At 45.7% G+C, this 5,761-nt stretch overlaps 1 pseudogene; it reads right to left on the bottom strand.

Annotated features, from left to right (window-relative positions):
- Positions 1-8: 8 nt before the first annotated feature.
- The window catches only part of LOC111956817 (signal peptide peptidase-like 2B), a 33,537-nt pseudogene continuing 27,784 nt past the window's right edge, over positions 9-5,761 (bottom strand).

Genomic DNA, 5,761 nt, shown 5'->3' with positions numbered 1-5,761 from the left:
AGAGAGAGGACGTTTCTTTTTTTTGCTGAGTTTATTATCATGAGACAACCTCACCCCTCCCCCTCAAACATAAAAATGATCACTTATCATAGTTTAATTAAGAAACATGAATACAGTACTCTGTCTTCATAAAGCACTATGCACAGAGACATTCCAATTGTAACCATGGACACCAGTAAGGCAAAAACCCATTAAGACAATATGAATTATATAACCAAAATCGGTCATTCTACATTAGGTCTCCTTATAACCCATGTGTTCACATGGTAGTTACATACCAGTAAGTAGTTAGTGTAATTAATTAGTTACAACTTTAAAAACTGTTAAACATGTTTAAGTACTATTTTGAACCTAGCTGCCTACAATGTAATTACACCTATTTACTACTGTATGTATCTACCACATAAATACATGGGTTTTTACACCCAATGGAAAATGGGACCACAAAATCTACTAGAGAAACGGTGTGGGCAACATTAACTGTTGCACCCGTAGTATTATAGAAAGACAGTGTGTAAGCTACTATATAAACCACACACTATTGTTGACAGTCTGGTCTAAACCAAACCCATAGCATGCAAAAACAATAAAAGTTCAAAAGGTCAGATTTAAACCAATCAAAAACTAGAGATAGGTTTCCCGGACACGGATTAAGCCTTTTATCCAGGATTTATAACAATTTACATGGATTCTCCATTCAGCTCGCTTTTTAGTCCACTAGGAAACCGCCCCCTCGATGCCCTAAATCAATAATCATTCTATACCTTTTAGGTAGGTGAGAATCCATGATAGCACCACATGATAAAGGGTATGTACGGTAGATACTTCAGTCATCTTTCATAAACAGAAGGACAGGCCATAGTGTGCTTCTWCTTCTTCATGGTACTTGATAAAGGAGAAGAACAATTGGGAACAAGCTGACCGACAGAGCTTCTGATGGTAAGACTGCAACACATTGACTTAGTTGTGGAGATTGTTGACTGCTATTCTGCGTAGGACTGGTGGGATAAATGATGAACTGAAAAATGGAGGACAGGAGAGTTTGGAGACATAAAATCTATTTTATGTGACAGGATGATARAACTCACGAGAAGGGCGTTAAGTCAGCGTAGGTCGCAGTCGGGGCTGTGTATGTTGTGCTCTTTGACCTTAGTCTACAGCGCATCATCCAGGACTCCCAGCCAGTGCTGATCCTGCTGACCACAAGGTGTTTCACGCGTTGAAGAACTGCCACTGTAGGTTGAGTGCCCTCCCTCGCTCCCGTCAGTCTTTTTCTTACCCTTTTTCACACCAAGTGCACTGAAATGTTTATAATTTGTTAAGAACTTATAGAGTTCCATTGAGATCCTATGTGTCAAAAATAAAATGAAATGAATAAGAAATTGGCATCCTAGAAGTCCTTTACTCTGATTTGCTGGCCTCTTTCTCTGGAAGGGGAGTGTCCTCACTCTGATTGGTTGCATCAGGACCTTGTGGCTCAGGATTGGTGAGGGGGTCCTCTGTGGSTGGTCCTGGGGTTTGCATACAGTTGATTGGTTGCAGAACTATGGGAGGCTGAGAGGGATAAACAGAGTGGAGACATCAGACCACTGTGGAGCAAGTCTGGGAGACAGACTATTGACCACGATGGGCACACAGATAAGATTGTTTATGCAGGATGCCATCAAAATATACAGCCAWTCCTCTCAACAAGTGGATCAATGGSCTAAATAAAGACTGGATGGTTTTTCTATCAGTGAGGTTGTTGTCCTTCACTAGAATCCCCACTGACTGGAGGAGTGTGTTAGCCAGCCTGGTAGACCGGAGGAGTGTGTTAGCCAGCCTGGTAGACCGGAGGAGTGTGTTAGCCAGCCTGGTAGACCGGAGGCGGAGTGTGTTAGCGTCAGCCTGGTTAGACCCGAGGAGTGTGGTTGAGCCAGCTGGGTAGACCGGAGGAGTGTTACCAGCCTGGTAGACCAAGTCAGTGTGTTAGCCACCTGGTAAACCAGAGGTGTGTAAGCCAGCCTGGTAAGACCAGAGCCAGTGTGTTAGCCAGCCTGGTAGCCGGAGGATGTGTTAGCCCAGCCTGGCTAGACCAGAGAGTGTGTTAGCCAGCCTGGTAGACGCAGAGGAGTGTGTAGCCAGCCTGGTAGAACCAGAGGAGTGGTGTTAGCCCAGCCTGGTAGACCGGAGGAGTGTGTTAGCCAGCCTGTAGACCGGGAGGAGTGTGTTACCAGCCTGTAGACCGGAGGAGTGTGGTTAGCCAGCCTGGTAGACCGAGGGTGTGTTAGCCAGCCTGGTAGACCAGAGGTATGACTGTACATTGAGCTAAAAACACCTCAGATAAAACTGGTGCCCTGGGTTGGCCATACAGCACAAACATATTTGGGGACCAGGCTACCTCAGACACACAGAAGGGAAAAGTTGCTTCCAGAGCACCTCGTTTCACACCATATTCAAACCAGTTAGCTTATAGAAGCATCTCACAATTTGCATTCAGCGAATGGGTGAGAGACAGTTCAGTAACTCCCTTGTCATCACCAGATACTATTCATGATGTCAATGTGTGAATGATCTGACTCTACCCACCAATAGTGTTTAATGACCCTAGAAGTATCTATTCTAACACCACAGGACAATCTATTAAAGACAATATGACACTATCTAGGACAGAGAATACAAGAGAGAATACAGCGGGTGACAGACACGACCCTGGAGCCCTCAGCAGCAAAGCAGAGAATCCACAGTAAAATGACAGTATAAAACAGGAAGGGGCGGAGCAGAGCAGGGGGACAGGAAACCAGAAACAGCATGTTGGAACGAAGAGGCGGATTATATCTAGTTGATTCCGGGGGTTACGGTACTTCAATTTAAAATCTAGGTTCACTTTGTGGCTACAAAACACAGACATGTTCTTTCCGGTAGAAGAAGAAGACACTCATATCAAACTGGTAATACCCACAAATCCACTTCCTGTCCAGAATATATGGCAGCTCTTTGCGCCACAGGCACCGCCAGGCTGGAGAGGAGGTGCAGAGCACCAGGTAATAACAGGGCCGCTGACCCATCTGCATCAGGGCCAGAGCTACAAAGTGATGAGCAGCCCGACACCATAACCTTCGTGGGGAAAGGAGAGTGGGTGGAGGGGAGGGAGAGAGAGTGGTGGAGGAGAGAGGAGAGTGGTGTGGAGGGGGAGAGAGGGAGAGTGGTGGAGGGAAGAGGGAGTGGGTGGAGAGAGAGAGGAGAGTGGGTGGAGGGGAGGGAGAGAGAGAGGAGAGATGGTAGAGGGGGAGGAGAGTAGGTAGAGGGGGAGGAGAGTGGGTTAGGGGAAAGAGAGGGAAGGGGTAGAGGGGGAGGAGGGTGGATAGAGGGGGAGGAGAGTGGATAGAGGGGGAGGAGAGTGGATAGAGGGGGAGGAGAGTGGCTAGGGGGGAGGAGAGTGGTTAGGGGGGGGGGGGGTGAGGGAAGGGGGGGGGGTGGGTGGAGGGGAAGAGGGAAGAGGGGGGGGGGGGGAGGGAGAGGAGAAGGAGAATGAAGCATGGTATGTTACTGGGCTTGTTTTGGAACAACATACTAGCTGTTATAAAAGACTACACACAAATGACGTTTTTGACTATCAAAAAGACAATGGAATGTGTTGGTCTTACCGATAGTGCAGGCCAGGAAATAGACCGTGAGGACTGCATGAGGATGTCAAACCTGTGACAGGTAGGCTATCGCAGACCTGAGGAGAGAAACAACATGGTCAGCTCAGATGAGTGCAGATATCTCGCCACAGAAAGATACACATAACAAGAGTTAGATATTGTACGATAACAGGAGCAGAGTATAGTCATGATGTAAGTAAGATCTATAGGTACAGTAGGTAGAGTAAAGTACATCAGGTGAGTTAGACTATAGTACAGGTGAGTATAGGTTACAGTATCAGTAGTAGACTATGAGTAAACAGGTAGTAGAGTAGTCAGTACAGTAGTATGAAGTAGTAGGTACTTGGCAGTAGTAAAAATACAGTACGTGCTAGTGCCAAGGTAGTATTACCTCTGGGTTAAGATAGTCGCCAAATCCAAAGCGAAGAAAAAGGGCCTGTCACACAGTAGGCCCACTGTGAGGGTGAGGAGGTTGAGGCGGGGCACTCTTTGAGCAACCATCAGGAAGCTGGAGTAAGCGGGAGAGTGCCAACAATACCAGTGAGCATCCTCCAATTAATTACTATTACAGCCTTCTATTTTACAAGTGGCAGCTTCAAGTGAAGAAACAACCTGTTATATGAGACCATCAAATTCAAATGCGATGACCACTGTACCTTTTCATGTGTGGAGGAGTCAGACGGGCCCACAGCCGCAACCCTCCACCATAATACGCGTGACCACTCTGGGAGACGGCACACGGACTGTAAATCAACCAGGACAACAACACTGGAGTGCCTTCCTAGACTGCTAGCGGTGTTTCGCCAAACTTAGGTTCCGGGGGCCCCCACGGTGCAAGCCGTTGTTTTTTTGTCCTAAGACTTACACAGCCGGATTCAAATAACAAAAGCCTTGATGACGATGAGTTGGTTAATTTGAATCAGTTTGTGTACGTACTAGGAAGAGGGAAAAAAAAGCTTCACCCAAGGGGGGGCCCTGGACGAGTTTGGGAAACATTGATCATTATCTGTCCATTATCTAGCCAGTTAGTTACTGCTGTTCATGTATTAGCACAACATTCATTGCGTTCAGAAAGTATTTCACACCCTTTTTGTTATGGTCAATGCCAATAAATTAAAGTTCAAGAGTAAACAATGTGCTTTTAACAGTCACAATAAGTTGCATAGGCTCACATTGCCTGTGGGCAAATAAAGTGTTACATTGATTTTTGAATGAACTAAACCTAATCTCTGTTCCCTCCAACGTCACATACATTATCTTGCTCGTTAGGGTCCCTCAAGCTCGAGCACAGTGAATTTAAACACACATTAATTTCAAAGCACATAAGACACTAGTGGAGGTTTTCCACATGCTGGCCTACGCAGAGAAGGGCCACCTATTGGTAATGGGTAAAAAAAATCTTGACATTGAATCTCCCTTCCGAGCATGTGTGAAGTTATTCAATTATCTACTACAACCCAGTCACAACAATAGATAAAGCGGCGTGCCTTCCTGAACTCAGTTAGCCGAAGAGTAGAAGGAACACGCTCAGGATTTCACCAATGAGGCCAATCGTGACTGTCTAAAAACAGTTCGACGTTTAATTGTGTGTGATATGAGAAATGAACGAATGACTGGATGGATCAAACACATTGATGTTACCCAGGCAGATACTAACCTAAACGACAGTGAAAAAGAAGGATATACTTTCTGAAGGACTGTCATAGTAGGCACAGCCTGTATAGCCGGCCTGTATAGATCTCCTTATAGCACCCTCCTGTATAAGCACCGGCTGTATACACCGCCTGTATAGGAAACCGCCTGTATCGGCACCGCCTGTATAGCACTCTCCTGTAATAGCAACCGGCCTGTATAGCACACAGCCTGTATAGCACGGCCTGTATAGCAACCGCCTGTATAGCACCGGTTGTATTTAGCACCGCCTGTATAGCAAGCCTGTAATAGCACCCCTGTATAGCACCTCCTTATGGCACGCCTGTATAAGCATCCTGTCTAAGTATTATCTTTTTGTTTCAATCTAATTGGTCCTTTTTGAACACAATCAGATCACTTTTTTGCGCCAATAATTGTTCAAAATATCAGAACATGTTATCCTGTAACAAAATAGCGCCTTATTAATAATTAAAAGGTATCAA

The sequence above is a fragment of the Salvelinus sp. IW2-2015 genome, linkage group LG32 (assembly GCF_002910315.2).
Source record: "Salvelinus sp. IW2-2015 linkage group LG32, ASM291031v2, whole genome shotgun sequence".
Lineage (NCBI taxonomy): Eukaryota > Metazoa > Chordata > Actinopteri > Salmoniformes > Salmonidae > Salvelinus > Salvelinus sp. IW2-2015.
The sequence above is the reverse complement of the archived record's forward strand: the minus strand, read 5'-3'. Positions and strand labels throughout refer to the sequence as shown.